The sequence below is a fragment of the Ambystoma mexicanum genome, chromosome 6q, assembly GCF_040938575.1.
Source record: "Ambystoma mexicanum isolate Mex_15411 chromosome 6q, UKY_AmexF1_1, whole genome shotgun sequence".
NCBI lineage: Eukaryota > Metazoa > Chordata > Amphibia > Caudata > Ambystomatidae > Ambystoma > Ambystoma mexicanum.
Genome location: NC_090937.1, coordinates 60,211,138 through 60,229,020, shown reverse-complemented (window position 1 = coordinate 60,229,020; position 17,883 = coordinate 60,211,138). Strand labels below are relative to the sequence as shown.

At 43.9% G+C, this 17,883-nt stretch overlaps 1 protein-coding gene across 2 annotated transcripts in view; it reads left to right on the top strand.

Moving 5' to 3' along the window:
* The window catches only part of LOC138515767 (myoneurin-like), a 562,617-nt gene that overhangs the window by 353,186 nt on the left and 191,548 nt on the right, over nucleotides 1–17,883 (top strand). The window lies entirely within an intron of this gene.

Genomic DNA, 17,883 nt, shown 5'->3' with positions numbered 1-17,883 from the left:
ATGGGCTTCCTTCCAAGATCATATCTGACTGGGGTCCCCAATACATTTCACAATTCTGGAAACACCTCTGTCGAGTTCTAGGAATCCAAGGTGCCCTCTCTTCAGGATATCACCCCCAAACCAACAGAGCCACAGAACGTGCAAACCAGACCCTGGAACAATATCTCTGATGTTTCGCTACCAAGGACCAGGATGACTAGTCTCTCCTGATACCCGCTGCGGAATTCGCTTACAACAACTCCGAACACTCAGCGCTACAGACCAGCCCCTTTTATTGTAGTCAGGGGTTCCATCCATCGGTTTTACCCTCGGTTCTTCCTTACCCTACACCAGTACCTACTGTTGACTCCTGGATCGAAACTCTTATCAACATTCACCGGGAGGCTAAAGAACACTTGGAGAAAGCCAGATTACAGACCAAGAGGTATGCGGATTCCAAGAGAAGACCAGGTCCTTCCTATACAGTCGGTGACCGAGTGTGGTTGTCATCAAAACTGCTTCCCCGACACTTGCGACCAAACAAGCTGGCTCCCCGCTACTATGGTCCATTTCCCATCAAGGAGATTATCAATCCTGTCTCATATCGAATCAAGCTACCTGACTCCTGGAAAAGAATTCATCCAGTTTTTCACACATCCCTATTGAAGCCCTACATCCAATCCTCTCGAAAATCCAGTAGACCTCCGCCTCTACTGGTTGACAACCAACTGGAATATGAGGTGTCCCAGATTTGTGACTCCAGGTATAAGCGGGGCCATCTTCAATACCTAGTGGAGTGGAAAGAATATCCTCCTAGCGAAAGGACCTGGGAACCTGTTTCAAATATCAAGGCTCCTCGGATGCTCAGAAGATTTTACCTAATACACCCGGGCAAACCTGGAGGAAAAGGCCTTCGGAGGAGGCATGCTGTCATGAACTTCAGATCACACCCCTTTTGGACCTCCTGGTCCTTGTCTCAACGGGGCTTACATTCCGTACTACTTCCAACATGGCCGTCCAGAGCTGAAGCCCTTGCTCGCTCCATGCGCTGAACGCGGCGTGATCTATTTATAGACTACACCTTCCGCGGCTCCACGCGTCTCAATGCTATTGCAGAGTAGCCTCAGACATGTGTTCATAGCTCGCGGTATTGTTTCCTTTGTCCCAGTGCTATTACCCGCTCCTGACCCTTCCCCCTTCCTGATTCCGAGCATCACTAGCTTTTCCAAGACTCCCGGATTCCTGGACTCCGCGTTCCCAGAACTAAATGCAACCTGGAACCAGACGAGACTCGAGCAGCACTGTTCAAGACCAGGAGCGTTTGCAAGAAGGCAGCGATCGAAGACACCGGCAAACACCGGAACCAGTTGAGAAGGGGGGAACTCCTTGACATACTTGTCAAATGTACCATGGCTATGCTACGTGCCATCTGTGTGCTGGCATGTGTCATGTATGTGTATTGGACATGCCACTCACAGGCTAATGTGTGATGCCAGTGCTATCCAGCATGCAGCCCATGTGTTGCTTTTCCATCTTGGAGTCCTCAGTGTCTGCTTTTTGCCTCCCCTTCCAACTCATTGACAGTGCATGCATGCCAGGGTTATTGTCATGTGGGACATGTGTAATTTATGTACTGGATCTCTGCCTCGTCAGGCCTATGTGTGTGCTATGGTGCTCATACCTGTTTCCATTTGTTATCTTTCATGTTTTTGCAGGTGATGAGGCACTTGATGCTGTTGAGGAGGGGGAGATGGTGCAGACCCAGGAGGAATCACAGCCACAACTGGGCACCACTGGAGGACTTTGGGTGGTGGTGAGTGAAAACCAATTTGTCCTACACACCATGCTGTCCACGGGTGTCTCTGGGTACACCTCCAGAGACCTCTATGAATCAGGTGCTGAATCGGACATTGAGACATATGTGCCATCGCAGGTGAGTGTTTCTGCCAGGGATGCTGTTTTGTCCAACCCACCTGCACCAGGGGTAGACCCCTCTATGGGGATTTCGGTGTTGGAAAGTCCACCTTTGGCGATTACGGATGCAGGGTTACACTCCACAATGTTTGCTCCTGTTCCTGGGCCAATAGAACAAAGGAGGAATGCAGTCCTGCAGCCTCAGGCAGTGCCAGCACAGCAAGGTGCACATGGCCTTGCCCCAAACAGGTGTGGAACCCGCCAACGCAGTGGCCGTGCACCACCAGGCAATACTGTGTGGGAGAACTCCATGTACAGTATAGCAGCACAACAGGGGGCATCGTGTGAAATGATGGCTCAACAATGGATAGGGTGGCCACTTCCATTCTCCCCCCTGAAAGGCAGATGGAGCTCTAGCAGCAGGCAACAGACTCCATTTGCCACTCACACAGGGAAGACATGTTGGCGTCCAACAGGGACCGATGGGCTGGACTGGAGACTCTGCGCACAGCCATATCTATAGAGTCACAGGCCCACAGGGCAGCCCTCAGGTTAGAACACAGCTCCCTCAGAGATACCCTGGGTGAACTTGAGGTGTCCCGGAGTACAAGGGCAGAACAGCAGCTGGAGCAGCTGACACGTACACTGTCAGCTGAGCTCCAGGCAACCCGACAGGAGATCCGGGCATCACGCGAGGCCATGCAGGCAGAAATCCGTGCTACCCGTGAGGTGCTGCATGGGGATCTCTGTACCATTATCCTCCAGAACCAAGCCTTCCACACCTGCATGCTTACTGCCATGGAGGACCATACCAGGGCTTTGCGTGGTCTGCCTCCCATATCACAGCCACCTCCTGATGTAGCAGCAGAGGGTGATGACAGCGACGACAGTTCTCCCACTTTAGCGTAGCTGTGCAGGCCATGAGCCCATGGAGGTTTTTTCTCTCTCAACATCCACGCATGTGGGTGTTGGGGTGTACCCTGTACCTCATCCCTCCTGGGTGCCCCCCCCTGGTCCACACATGGCCATTTATTTATTTATTTATTTATTTATTTACAGTGTGTTGCTTTGTGTGGCTCCCGTAGGCATCCACTGTGTATTCCAGCTGGGCACATGCAGGCTCATCCTGTCTTTGGGTTAGATGTTTGGGTTCCTGACACACACACCCCTCCTGCTTCCCCTTTCCATGGGCTTGCAAAGGGTGTGACCAAGTGATAGTAACTTACACAGTGACATTTGGCTCCCATGAGTTGTGTGGGCAGTCTGTAGTCAAAACTGTGTGTACATCCCTAGTGGGGATTGTTGTTCGATTCTCCACTGCATGTTGGATTGATATTTGCTTGTGCAACCATGTCTTTATCCTTATATACATGTAGCTTTTTCATGTCTTAACAAGCCCATCTCCTTTGCAGATGCAGTTCATGTTGTATGCAGTACACTGACACATTTGCCTGACAGCAACACTGTGCAGTTGGAAGGGGTCGATGTGCTGCCTTAGTCAGGTTGTTACACTTGCAGTGCTTTAATTTTTTGCTGTCATATATTGGCACTGTTTCATCCTGTACTGATGTCTTGTGTTGCTGGTAAGTATTAGTTCATGTGTGCTGTTTCTTATTGATTACTGAGAGCATATTGTCTGTGGCCTGTTTACATTAGGGACAGTGCACTTTGTGACACTTGTGCCATGTGTTGTGCTTTCATTTGGTTTCTTTTTACATTGCATGCCATGCCATGGTGTGTTGGGTAGCTGAGATGGGGAGGGGTTGGGTGACATGGCACTTTTTTGATGTGGTATTTTGCAAGGGGGTAGTCATTCATGCTGCATGAATGTGTATCTTTTTGTGACACAGCATTGGGTGTCTTTAAGTAGGTAGGGATGCACACAATGTAACACTTCCTGGTGAACAATCTCAGGCTGGTATGGTTGTGACAGTTGACTGTCCCTTTTGTCATCATCATTGATTGTGAGCTGGTATGTGCCAGGGCTGTGTGCACTCCGCAGGGGTGTGATTTTAGTTGAAGTAATTTGCCACCAGCTGGGTACGGGCTGCCTCACCACGTGCCCTTTCACCTACCACGTGCAGAGGCCGTGCATGTGGTTGGGGATGTGGGGGCAATGTCCACCGGCACACCCCGGCGGGTTGCAACTTTGTGCAGGACACATGCTGCCACTATGATCCTGCACACTACTGGGGGCGCATATAGCAGCCGCCCACCAGAGCGGTGAAGGGAGCAATATGGACTGTGTTGTATTTTACACAATAGATGAAGTTCCCAAATGTGGGAACTCCCGTCCTCTGCACTCTATGGGTGGCTCTGTGAGGAGTCCTTATATGTTTGATTATTTGTTAGGTAAATGATTCAATAAATTGATTTGTACAAAAATCTAGGTAATTTGCTTAGTGACATATATCAATACATATATCAATACACATTGACACAGTTAAGTATTTTTAGAAAAAATCCATTGATTTATTAGAAGCCCAACGCGTTTCATGAAATAATTCACTTCTTCAGGGGCAATTTGCATAATTTTTCTTAAAGTAATCTGAAAGACATAATATTAAAGTAGATGCATATTAGTCCCAATAGTTCAAAAAGAACATTGTATAATTTCCAATAGCAAAAAAACTTCATGGAGGATCCATATATATCCTATTGTCGAGTATCTCGTTAAATTGACATAAATTTAAACTTTAAGCAAATCATACAGTGGTGACCAGTAGTAACCATTTAGAAATATCCTCACGTTCATCAATGATCCATATATTGACATTTTTATGTTGTAATAAATTACCTATGGACAAGATTCCATTGTTCCAAAATGTTGGCTGTTCATCACAAAGAGAGAGTTGTCAGTCTCCTGTACTAGTAGTGTGGTCTAGGTCCCTAGACAGTTAATAAGAAAAAGTGGGAGAAGGGGGGAGAGTCGTCAAGATAAGAAATCCTGAATCTAGCTATCAAAAGATTAGAATTGATTAAAAGTGATGATTTACCACCTTATGTCAGAAGATGGTAAGAAGATGGTAAGTTGAGTAAAAATCACTTCATCTTTTGGAACCTTTTGTGTAAGAGCAAGCTTCCAGCCCAAAGTGGGCAAGTTCCCGAAATACCTAAGAATAAACCAAAATGTGGACTAAGTATATAACCAAGAAGAAATGAAGTCTGGATAAAGTAGCACAGATAATCCCAGATTACTTACAATTAAATAGTCTTGTGGTGTGTAGTGGTTGAGATTGTGATCTGCTTTCACGACTCGCTAGCCAATACTGGCGTTGGCTTTCCTTAAATACCCATAAAATGGGCGCTTAACGTCTGGCGTATGTGCGTCTGAAGACGCATGAGGTCACGATGTAAACATTGTGACGTCATCGTGCGCATGCACAAAGCTCTATAGCGCTCAATTATAATAAGATGTTCAATTAGATAGGATAAACTCGATACACAAAACTATTAGCTCCCAAAGGGGGCCTGAATATGACAAACGGTAGGTTTAAGAAAACGTAAAGCGCAAAAATGCGCTTGAGGTGGAGAATGTAGTTATTGTAGCTAGCGCTAGTTAAACATTAATAAATGCCTGCTAGGGAGTGGCAGGACTTAAAAAATAAATAAATATGTAAAGAGTTAAAAAAGTGCAGGAAAAAATGAAGGAATGCTAAGATAACAGTTGAGATAAATAGGAGAAAGATCTCTGAAATTCGATTCGAAATGGTCACATGATCAAAGGACAGGCTGTTTAAATGTCGTAACATAGTCATAAAGTGTAAAATCACAAGATAAAAACGTGAAAAGAACCAGGAGATGTAGAGACATGGTAACAGGTTATTTTAAAGGTTCTATCAATAATGCTACTTAGCTACTATAGCTGTCTCATTAGGAGCTCACATTCTGGTGGGGAACAGTTTAATGAAACCAAATACAATTTGTAGCATATGCAGATTTTGGAGATTGCAACCTACATCACAAGTCTTCAAAGTCCTGTTATGAACAGTATTGTGTTATTCCCAATCAGTAATTTAAAGGATTCATTCATAAAAAGGACCCATATACAAGTCTTCATTAAGCCCAAGTGGGGCCAATGAGTCAAGTTTATGGATCCAGTATAACTCTCTCTGAGCAAGAAGCTTTGCCAGGTCGCCTCCCCTTGGTAACTGCTTCATGATTTCCAAGACTACCCATCTAATTTGGTAAATATTATGTCTATTGTCTTTAAAATGTCTAAAGACTGGAGATTTCTGGTTGCATGTTCTTATATTAGATTTATGCTCATAACAGGACTTTGAAGACTTGTGATGTAGGTTGTAATCTCCATTCTCACAGAGCCACCCATAGAGTGCAGAGGACGGGAGTTCCCACATATGGGAACTTGATCTATTGTGTAAATTTTTTCAACCCCTATGCCAGGGTTGTTATTTATCTCCTCCGCACCTTAAGACTAATACTTCTCAGGATATACCTTTAAAAATACTCTTGTGTAAAAATTAGGAGTGCAACTTGATTAGTTCTCACCTGTGTTGTATCTTACCTCGGGTGGTGTGGTGGGGTTCCGAATTGGAGTCATCATGTAGGTGCTCTGAGGATAGGCACTGTCCCCTGGGGAGGTGATGATGGCTATCATTAGTGGGGTTTTCACATTACTCAGTATCTGACATGCATGCATGTGCAGAGGCATTTATACTCACCAATCAGCCATGTGTCGCCATGCCACCCAGCTTCCAGGTCCCGGTTTAGGGGTGACATTCTGAAAATTAAACTATCATGGCTTGATCCTGGATAGTTATCATATACTGAAGTGATGATTCCCTTGGCATCACATACTACCTGCACGTTGATTGAATGCCAGTGCTTGCGGTTTATATGTGCTCAGTGGACCTGGGAGGACATTGCAATCAATGGCACCTAGCACTTTGGGGAGGTGTGCCATCCCGTAAAAGTCCTGGACCACGGCCTGCCTTTCTGCAGGTGTTCTGGGCATGTATATGTGCCTGCGGACTGAGGGGCGTGCAGTCATGATGGCCAACACCTGGTGTAGGCAGCGTGACTGCGTGGCCTGTGACACACCCCCCACTATGGCATTTGTCCGCTGAAATTAACCAGTAGCCAAGAAGTGCAGTACATTGAGCACCTTTTCCAAGGGGCTCAGTGCTTGCGAGCACAGGGTGGGTGATGTGATCCTCCCACTCACTCACCAGGTGGAGGATTATTTGTGGTGGAAACCTGTACCTCCCATACACCTGGCCACCAGGCATCCCAAAAAGGCTGGTCCTGGGTAAAAAAATGCAGGGCCTGGCTATCCTCCTCCTCCTGTGGTGTCCCACAACCACTGCTGCGAGGAACGGTATATTCATCGTAGCGTCTGAGCTTGTTTGTTTGCGCGCACTTTTATGCTGCGCGGGGCCGCTTACGCCTGCTTCCTGCTGGCATACGTGTTTCCGGACTAGCGCGTCTTTTTTGGCGCACGCCTGTACCCTGTTCGATTCCATGAATATGTGTTGTTGGCGCGCGTGTGGGCCTTACGAGCATTTACCTCCTGTACTTCCCCCGTAATGCCCACATTTTCACGCGTTGTTCCCGTTTCCGTGTGTTATGCCCCGTGTTACGCCCACTTTTCTTGTGTGCTGCGCTATGTGCGCTTTCCCTGTGGGCGTAGCGCACGCCGTTTAATCACGTGTGCGCCTGCATGCGTAACCCACGGTTTTAGCGCACATCCCAGGATTTACACGCGCACTGAATTCCATGAATCAATGTGCGCGGCTTTGGCACGCGTGCACTGCGATTTTCACGCTTGCGCTGCGATTTTCACGCTTGCGCTCCCCTTTTCGGCGCACATTTATTCCATGAATCGGCCCGATAGTATATACCTGACCTCCAAGGATGAACACAGTAGTATTTCTATTCTGTCACACAACCGCTAGGGGCATATACAGTATCTGCTGAGTAAGACATTCTGAAAGCCATTTAAGATTGTCATTTGTATACCCGTGTTTCTCAAAATATGCAGAAAAGAGCTATGAAGTGATGTCGCATAATTTGTATTTAATGTAGGTAAGTTACATTCCCATACTTTGTATATATGTTATTTAAATGATCTCTGCTTTAAATAAACCATACAAGTATTATAAGTGTTTACAATACGTTATCACAGTACAAAATAAAATGCTACTTCCATTAACGTATTTGAAGCATTATTTTCCCCATCATCACAGAAACCTGCAAGTACCAGAATACAAAATGATGTGAACCTAAAAGCCCTTGCGCGTCATTATAAATACTGTGGTGCGGTAAAAAACGGCAGTAACACTACCAACTCTGTTACCATTGTTTTACCGCAATGCTGTACTACAGGTTTGGCAGTGAGAATTTTCCTCCAGCAAGGGGCTGGAGGAAAATCTGCTGCATTACTACAAACAAATTGGCAAACTCGACAGAATTACTGCTTATAGTAATTCCACCAATACCCCCATGAGTCCTATGGCCTCCAGAAAATGTGGATTTACACCGCCGACAACCACCTGTAATTCAGCGGTAGAATTGCCGGACCAAGTGGCTGTTCCAGTAATTCTGTTTGGTTGTGTTCCGACAGATTTACCGCCGTAATGCCACCAAACTTGTAATAAGGTCTCTTGTTTTCTCTGTATTTTACTACTGTATGTTAAAAACCCACTACAAAAGAAACAGTGTGATGGGTCCACCTTTGTGTGGTCACTGTTTCATATGGACATTGTTTGCCATGGACATGCAGCTGATGTGACAAAATGAGGATTTAGGTTTTAAGAAATACTTTACTACAAAATGTGTAGATCTACAAAAAACGAACACTTCTTTTTCCATGCAGATATGCGACTTCCTCCACCATAGCCATGATGTCCTTTCAGAGATGATCACTTGCCTAAGATATAGCTATGTCCGGACATATCAACCTTTCAGAGGTAAACTTTGAACACCCTGACATCCAGACATGCCTCTCTGCTATGAACCTCAAGGGCTTCATGGCCCAGCTGACCACCTGCGCCAAGTCCATTTGGCTCTACACCGACAGACACCAGGCTCTTCTTCAGGGATTGCATAGCAAAGAAGACAAGAATGGTTTGCAACCAATTATCCCTCCTGCAAAAAATTGAGCGCTTCATCCTAGCTAACAACCTTCGATCTGCTGTCCAAGCCTTGGTCCTCTGCCACCTGGATGGTTGCAATTCCCTTCTGAAGGCCCCCGGCGACCACCCTAGGCACCGCTGAGATGTGTCCATCATGCTGCAGCACGACTCATCTAAGGACTCTGCAAATTCGACTACAACACACCAACCCTCATAACACTGCACTGGGTCCCACTACAAGCATGTATCACCTTAAAATCATGCTGCATCATCTGCCAGCCCTCACCTTCAGGTGCCCAAGCTACCTCATGGAGAAGCTCAGCATCTCTGGAGGAGTACGATCATTAGAAGTAAATAAATGCACAGACTTGTATTCCGCTGGTGCAGTAAGGAAATGCCGAGAACACAGGCTTTCCCTGTCTATGACCCCAGACTCAGGAACCTCCTCCCCATCAACATGAGACTCGTCTCTTTGCTCCTACATTTCAGGGAGCAGCTCAAGAGCTTCCTCTTCAAGGAATGGCTCCTCATTACTATCTATGTCCAAACGCCCTTTCTCTGCTCACCTAACCTGCAACTGGGCGATATATGCCCCCCTGTTTTCTCTGTGGTAGTTTGTAGAACCCTTGCTGTCAAATTGCCCAACCTTCCCTGTTGTTAGATCCCCTCTCCTTTCTATTTCTGCTTTCCTCAATTTTTACTTTCCCATGACTGTAAAGCGCTGTGTTGCTTTTCAAAGCCACGTCCGCACTCAATAAATAAAATAATAATAATGAAACTGAAATTTAACTGATTCATAAAAGGTGTTGATGGCTGGGAAAGCGACTCCATTCAGTGGAAACTCCTTTACTTCAATGCCTGGATTTCTTAGAACAAGAATATTCCTTCACAATGAAGGGCTCAAATCCATGTCACTTGCAACCAAGATCAGATGGACATTTCCATGTTTTCCAGAAAACTATTCTCTCGTGGAAACGGATAAGGAATCCTACGATGTTATCAGCAATGTACCAACATTCATCTAAGAAAACCAAAATAAAAAATTATCTCAGTCTAATTCAAATTTGGACAATTGTCTAACTGAACTATTACAAAAATCCTTGGGAAGAAAGGGCCACAAGTATTAACAGATATCTTTCGACCACAAATATTGAAGAAACCTCATACACAAACGACTGCTTGGTAGCAGAAAACTCATTTAAATGGGATAATGAGACTGAAAAACCACTGAAAACTAATCAACTTAAACACTGCTTTCACGAACATCACAAAATGAATTTGATGAATATGCAGCGTCAATTGTTATAGTCTTCTTGTTAGGGAAAGAAGATGGCGATCCACTGAGTAGGAAAAAATACTTGCCTTTCTGAACATAATACATAACTGAACATAATTGAGAGTTATCAAAACCTACGATATAGATTATAACAAATATCTACCTGATAACGACACATATATTATTGTTTTTTATAACGTCCAAAGAGGTTTCTATGTGCAGAGTTGGGATTCGAACTTGTGTTGTTCTTTGGTGTCCTGCTTCCTAGACGACGTGCGCATTGCCACTGATCTAAACTACCAATGTCACACGTGTAGACTGTGTCTCTTTTTAAGAGACACCTTGATTTTGGATCATGCGATAAACTTGATTAAAATGGGATGTGAATTATACAGATGTATGGAAAACAACAGAAATCGCCAGGCTCACAATTGGCCGAGCCATGGTAACATAAAGATCAATTGCATGGCAACAGGTCAACAGGTACTGTTATAGTCGGTCTCTAAGCAAACACCTGACTATAACAATATTGTCATTAAAGGCATGGTCTAGTAAAAGTTTTTATTGTCCCAACGGGTCGGCCATGTTTTTTTAAGCCTAAGTGGCTCGATTTTAGAAAACTTTCCTATGGACCTTACCCAAGTTTTCGTCCATTAAACGCACGCGAAAACAAGCACCAGGGAGCCGCCATTTTCTGATAATCCTATCTTTTCCCCGATCGCCCTGGTGGACCTGCTTTTGCGGCACTAAATCAATTCCCCCGCCCCTGAGCCTGACATTATCAAAACATTCATATTCCCCGCCTCTCCCCGTGACGTTACTGTGCTGCGTAGGCAAACGCGCCCAGTCGTCTTCTGCGCGACTCCACACAGAACCCAGAAACCAACACAGATCAACTCACAACACAGTGCGCCACAATTCGGAATATGAAACTGTACTTTACAATGAAACAGCAACACGGTACATTTGGTAAAGTACATTTATTTGACATTAAATGTTTAGAGAATATTCAGCAATTGCCATATGAACTCCGGAAGCCATTTATTTTCTTTTATCTGTATCCGCAATAACTGTTCCGTTTCATCTTGAGTCACGCGGTGTTCCTTTATGGTACACAGGGTGTTCATTTTCGTAAAAAGAATCACTTTGGAAGCGCGGTGAACCGCAAGGCTGTTCCATCAAATAGGCACTAGTCCAGCCTAAAGGTTGTTATGTTGCTTCTAGCCACTAGTACAGCATAAGGGCATGTGGGCCCTTGGCGATCGTCCCATAATATGGTGATCGTGCTCCAGTTGTTGACACGAAGCTGCAGGTGTCTGCTGAAGAATCCATCCGCCGGTGTCTCAAACAGATGGCAGTGGCAGTAAGGGATCAAATACCTGTTATGAAAACAAAAAAATGATAATTAGTCTCGCTAGCCGAACTTCATTAATATTACTCATTTTATTTATTACGGCCGATCAGAAACTATTTGCTTGCAAGGGTAGTTCAATGGAGTATGTTCGTCTCTAAAATCAATGTGAAAAGTAACGAGATAAATCGAGGCCAACACACAATGATAAAGGACAGTCTACATGCGTGAGGAATGATATGATATATGATATGGCATTTGTAACGCGCCTATACTCAAGTGTTACTAGGCGTGACGAGGCAGGTGGGGAACAAGGGCAGACAGACAACGATCCTACTAGGCCAGGTGTCTTTTTGATCGCGCATGGGGATGGGCTGTACAAGGTTAGTTGAATACAAATTAAATAATAGGACAAGCTGGTGGCAAGTGCAAGGTAAATGCCGGGAGAAGGGGCTGAAGGATACAGAGACAGTCCCGTAGTGCAGGGAAAAGTGGCTGGGCCATGGAGTGAGATCGGTGAGACCAGTGGACCTGCATGCCCATGTGCCCACTACGAACAGTTTTACTTGCTTTTCCTAGCTCTTCATTCATTCATTTATTCATGCATCCATTCATCAAATCTTCATTCCGGTATAAAAGCGTGTAAAGATTTACTTACATTATATTTGAAATTTCCATTGTGTCTCTTCGTAATGCATTCTGTAAAACGGACCGTGCTCTTAACAATGATTTTTCGTATACTGACCTAAAACTGAAACTCGGTCTAGTTTCTGAATTTTCTGCCTTATCGTCTCTTACGTTATTGCGCACTCCCTTCAAATGTAGTTCTTTCGGCATGGTCCCTGTCTCAAGGTCAAAAAACAATAGACCCTTATACTTCCAGTGCGACTTGTGGGCCTCATCTGGGCGCTGTCCTCCGCATTCTTTATTTGCAACATCACGTAGTATAGGCATCTATGAGAACTTGAAGTTTAGAATCCGTCTATGTAGTGCGCCTCAATATGCAAATGGGAACTGGCTTCTCTCCCAAATGCCACGGCCCGCTTGGCTGGCGCGTTCTAAGTGCCCCAATTTTGTCACCGTTGTCTGCGAGCTTTGCAGCCCAAATTGAGACATTTAATTATTGGCGGAAGGTCAGGGAAAGTATAAAGTACCACAGGAGTTGAGTTAAAAGTGAGATTTATTGTTTGTTTGTTTGTTTTATTATTTGCAATACGCAAGCCTCCCCTCCGTTAACAGTGCGCAGCATTTACATTTACATGAGATGAGACATGAGAAAAATATATACATACACATATGTGAGGTGAATAGAGAGAATTCAAAGATGACACCCAGCTTGTTCGCCACCCATGATGGTGAAGTTAGGGGTTAGGTTTACAGGTACACTGTACAATAACATTTATTTACAAAAAGACAATCGTATTGCAATTGTTTAAACCGGGATTTGTACTTCACAATCAGCTGTGCATCGGGTGGGCATGGCACAGTCGCAATGTTTGGTGGCAATGGATCACTGCTCTGTACAGAAACGTCCAAAATTCCATATCTGTGCTTCTCTAACACAGCAACAATAAGGCCTTTCACAAAGTCGAACTGCATTTCATCATAGACTGGTTTGATCACCCATTGCTTACTTCGTTTTGAAAACACCTTAGTGTAGCGAGGCATCCTTACTTTACCCCTAGTCCTAGATTGTTCACGTCCGACATTGCTGTTATGGGCCAAGACCGCTAGTAGAGTGCGATGTTTCATGCCCCGAAAGCTAAAATGCAAGCGCTTTGGCCTGTACCTTAGGCACATATTGTGGAACACCTCCAAATTTCCTGTGTGACAGAATTCTGTCACTCCTCTCAAATCTCTTGATAGAGTTTTGTCGAAAACAATCTTCTCAATGGCTTTGTGTGTCGGTGAAGATGGAATCAACCACTTCTTCTTCCGTGCCTCCTCTGGGGACAAAGGGCCATGTTCACATTGGTGGAAATGTTCATTTGCTGTCCAGCGGTGAACGTTGGTACAGTGGTGCATCAGTGACCGCCATTTTTCAAGTAGTATTTCCACTGACCCCTCACAAGTTTTTGAGCTCCACCAAAGATGGTTGGTGATAGAATGTGACCAGTGCAAAATACTTTCAAAACCTTTTTTTTTTCCTGCAGCCGAGATTTTCTTATTGTTTGATTTAGCAAGATGCCATACGTCAAATTGATGTTTAATATGTGGGAACTGCTCTCTCATTGTCTTGGCAATTGAAACGTGTCTATCCGTGGCTATGAGGTCGATGTGCATCCCCCTCGATTGTAGATGTTCCACTGATTTTATAAATCCTAGTTTCTCCATGGCCACTGACGATGTACATTGTGTTACCTGCACGACCTCCGAACTCACAATTTTCTTACTATCCATGTCCTGAAAGTGGTAGGTGCAGTACTTGGCAGAAAATCCAGGGCTATTGCACTGTCCATCACCGGCTAGCCTGAATCGTTTGCCTTCGAATATACTTGCTAGAGACAATTGTTCAATTTTCCAAGCATCACTAATGGCCGGAAACAGATAATCACGTTGGTATGTGTAGTACAGCGCTTTAGAAATGAAATGGAGTCCCACAAACTGAAAGAAAGCCTCTAACTTTCTAAAACTGGAGCCACTAAAAAGTGATGCAGCTGCACACAGTAGATTGCCTGCTGGCATTTTCCCCAGCATTGGTTGTGCAGACCATGAGAACCTATGATTTAATCTACAGGCGGCATTTATTTTGACGTTACTGCCTTTTATTTGACGAGTCACATTAATCAATGGCTTCCCACATACATTCCCTCTAATGGAACGCACACATTTCAGCATACTTATAATTTCCATCAAACAACTGTCGAATACAATGTATTTGCTCTTTTTCATTAGACTGTCATCCTGCGTCAACGTTGTTTCGGCCTTTGACGTTGTGGAGATTTCAACACATTGGAAAGTAATATCGCTGCTATCAAGTTCTGATGCGTCTATGGATGCTGCGGCTGGTTCATTCTCTCTCATTTCAACATCTATTACTTCAACATTGATGGGAGAACACAACAATGTCGACAGGTTTTTTGGTGGCAAATTTTTGGCGGGTGTAGATTGTGTAAATTGATCTGCAACTACTTCAGAGCTATCTTCAATACATTCAATAACATCTTCTTGTGGTGGTCCGGTCGCACTGTAGCTATGGTCCAATGCAACTTTGCTGTAGTCTCCAAACACAGTTAATTCATGTTCTGGCCATTGGACATGAACATCTCGAGCCTGAACACGCCTCGCCTCAATTAATAGTTCCTCCATAGTGTACACGGTCTGGCAAGCCACATCTCTCATTCGCTTCACTGTCTGTGTGTGTGTATAGTTCTGACGCCCACGGGTAACTGGAGGAGAGATTGGAAAAGGGATGTTCAGTTTAAACACAAGATGGAGTGTAGTAGAATTGACTGGAAAAAAACATAAAATAGTCCCCACCACAAAAATTTTTTTAAAGTTATGAACTGTTTGTAACTAACCTTTTTTTGTTTTTTTTTCTTTGCAACTTTTTTGACTCGACCTTCAACATCTGCACGCTGTAGCTCAGATTCGTTTCCGCATGTCCTCCCTTCCTCTTGCGCTGCAAGGACTATATTTTCTGTATCCGTATAGACAGCACGGAATGAGGCTCCATCGTCTCCCTGAAACATAGTACTTTCATTACTATGTATCAAAATATTGTTAGCATAAAACACACGTGAGGACGAACACACAGGTACATCTCAATAGCCAAATACGATTTAAACATTGTGTGCAACAATCAAAGGACAAGTATTCGACCAGTGATGATCTATTTCGATGGAACTGTCAGTATCCATACCTCTGGCTCTGCATGGACTGCCATGAATGGTTGTATTGGAGAGGAGGCATCCGCATCTCCCTGAAACACAGTACTTGCATTAGTATGCTTTTCAATATTGGAAACACAACAAACACTTGGGGTCGACGGCACAGGTACATATAAAGAGATAACCGCAAATGATGCATTGTCCAAAAGAATGAAGCAAAATCCAAATATGATCACATTTCAACGACTTATTTCAACGATTCCTTTACATCTGCATCATCTAAATGAGATGTTGTGATTGTGGTGGAAACTCCGTCGTCTCCCTGAAACACAGCACTTGGATTAGTATGGTTTTCAATATTGGAAACATAACACACACTTGGGGTCGAACGCACAGGTACATATAAAGAGATAACCGCGAAAGATGCATTGTCCAAAAGAATCAAGGAAAATTCAAATATGATCACATTTCATCGACTTATTTCAACGATTCCTTTACATCTGCATCATCTAAATGAGATGTTGTGATTGTGCTGGAAGCTCCGTCGTCTCCCTGAAACACAGCACTTGCGTTAATAGGGAAGAAAGTATAGCAAATGGAATCACGTTATACGATCACGCATGATGGAGCTGTCATTATCCATACCTCGTGCTGCTGAAGAATATCTATGGATGTTGCAAATGTAGTGCGCACTTCCGAAAGCTGTTGTGCCGATTCGTATACTTGAATGTCAGGCTCTGCATCAAGTGCAGGGGTTGACGCTCCATCAACTGCCTGAAACATAGTACTTGCATTAGTGAGGATTACAATTGCGAAAACATAAAATACACCTGGGGTCAACAGCACAGGTACATATCAACGGCTAACCACGAATGAAACATTGTGTAGAACAATCAAACAACAAGAATTCCAGCTCTGATGATGACGCTCGATGGAGCTGTCAGTATCCATACCTCCTGCTGGTGAGGAACATCTAGAAATGTTGTAGATGTGGCGGACGCTTCAGCATCTCCCTGAAAGTTAGTACTTGCATTAGTATGGATAACACTAATTATAACTGAAAACAAACACCAGTGGACGATAACTAAGGTGTATATTAATTGGAAAGCAGTAACCAAACATTCTGTAAAATAATTACACGATAGAATAAAACTATTACTTGACATGCATAAAACAAGTCTGTAGCGGATTAGCCTAGTAAGATTACCTGATACGCGCTAGAAGTGGTTGATAACTGCGACCACGTCAAGGATGCAGAATGTTCTTGCTTCAGATTCAAGGGATAGTCAAGAAGTTGTAAAGGTCAATTAATGATTGATAATGAAATGCCAATATTAAAAATAGCCATGTAAGCCGACAGAATACTTGAAAAATGCTCAATACAGCACAGTTCCCTGTCCCCCTATATATATATACATTGCGTTTGTGGGTTATGAAATCGAAAAAGAATATATTGATAAATGCCATTATTCAAAAAAGTATACACTCATATCAATATCGAAATTATTACAAGGGATAGAACACCTACAATATTTATTAATCCATTCGGCAACACACTACCGCAAGGCCTAAAGCTAAATCCGGACACTTGACTCACCGGTGGCGGAATGTGGACGAATAGAGTGGGAATAGCGTTTTCGCGCAATTTCCGTGTCGTTCGCCGTTTATTCTTCTTTGTTACCCAAGAAGTTGTGTACATGTCCAAGGAAAAGTGCCGGCTGCAAATGCGGTATCGATCACCCCTCTTGTCCTCAAAGACTTGTTGGACTCTACTTTCCAGCTCATCCAGTGGATATCCGCAATGTCTGACCCATTCTCTTATTCGATCAACAGTTTTCGGGAATACATGCATTGTAGTTCCTTCAGATTTCGCATGGGTCTTCGAAGGGCAACCGCTAATCGAACAGGGAGGCATTGTTGATGAATCTGAAAAGTAAATATCGACATTATTATACAATCTTCAAGAGTAAAGATTTGATACAAAAGTAAATGAATCATACAATGATCAATGCAAGGTTTGTTTTGGTCGCAGGAACTATACCAGTTCATTATGTGCTGCTTAGTATTTGCATAAGTTGCAGAAATGTATAATTGATGTGACTGAAATCTGAACATGTGACTCGTCCCTTGGATGTTCTGTCTTGCACGAGAAGGAAACATGCTAACATTATTGACTGGACCCCCGAAGGATGCAATTCAATCACAATAGTCACAGATGAAAATAAATAGATCTATTGATAGCATAGCAATGGAAACTGAAGTCAATACCAATGAGACCAATGAACATAGCACTATTTTGTACTCTACTGGAAAATAGATAGAAATTTAAAAATCTGTGAAATATAACCAGGATACATGGCCTTACCTTGACCAACAAACAGTTGGGTTCAGCAAGCAGAGCAGTATGTTGCAGGAGAATAGGTGGATGGCCACAGGTAG